The following is a 700-nucleotide window of genomic DNA, read 5'->3' as shown; positions in this document are numbered from 1 at the left end:
TTGTACCACATTCGACCTGATTGCTTTAAGCCATATAAGGCTTTATTCAGCTTAATGCAATGTTGTTCTAGAGAACTTCTCTTATCTTTGAGTTCAATACCCTCTGGAACTCTCATATGTATTTCATTATCCAGTGGTCCGTATAGGTATGCAGTTACTACATCCATTAGGCGTAAATCAATGTTTTCTTTCACGGCCAGACGGATTAGATATCTTAATGTAGTCGCATCCACCACAGGAGAATAAGTTTCCTCATAGTCTATTCCTGATCTTTGTGAGAATCCTTGTGCTACAAGCCGTGCTTTGTATCTCACTACTTCTCCTTTCTCATTTCTCTTCCTTACAAAAACCCATTTGTATCCCACTGGTTTGGCATCTCTTGGTGTCAAGATTATTGGGCCAAAAACGCCTCTCTTTCTCAGTGATTCTAACTCCACGTTTATAGCTTCTTTCCATTTGATCCAATCTGATCTTAGCATGCATTCTTGTATGGACGTGGGTTCTAGATCCTCATCTTTATCCATGATCTCAAGTGCTACCTTGTATGCGAATAAATCATCAACGTTGATATCTTTTCTGTTCCATTGTTATCCAGACATTACATGGTTTATAGAGATCTCTTGATTGTCCGGCTCTTGTGTCCCGTGAAGCCCAGCATCCCGGACCTCACTTTGAGGAACGGCCGGATCATCGGGTGTGG

This window comes from Brassica oleracea, chromosome C6, assembly GCF_000695525.1.
Source record: "Brassica oleracea var. oleracea cultivar TO1000 chromosome C6, BOL, whole genome shotgun sequence".
Lineage (NCBI taxonomy): Eukaryota > Viridiplantae > Streptophyta > Magnoliopsida > Brassicales > Brassicaceae > Brassica > Brassica oleracea.
Note: the sequence above shows the minus strand (reverse complement) of the source record.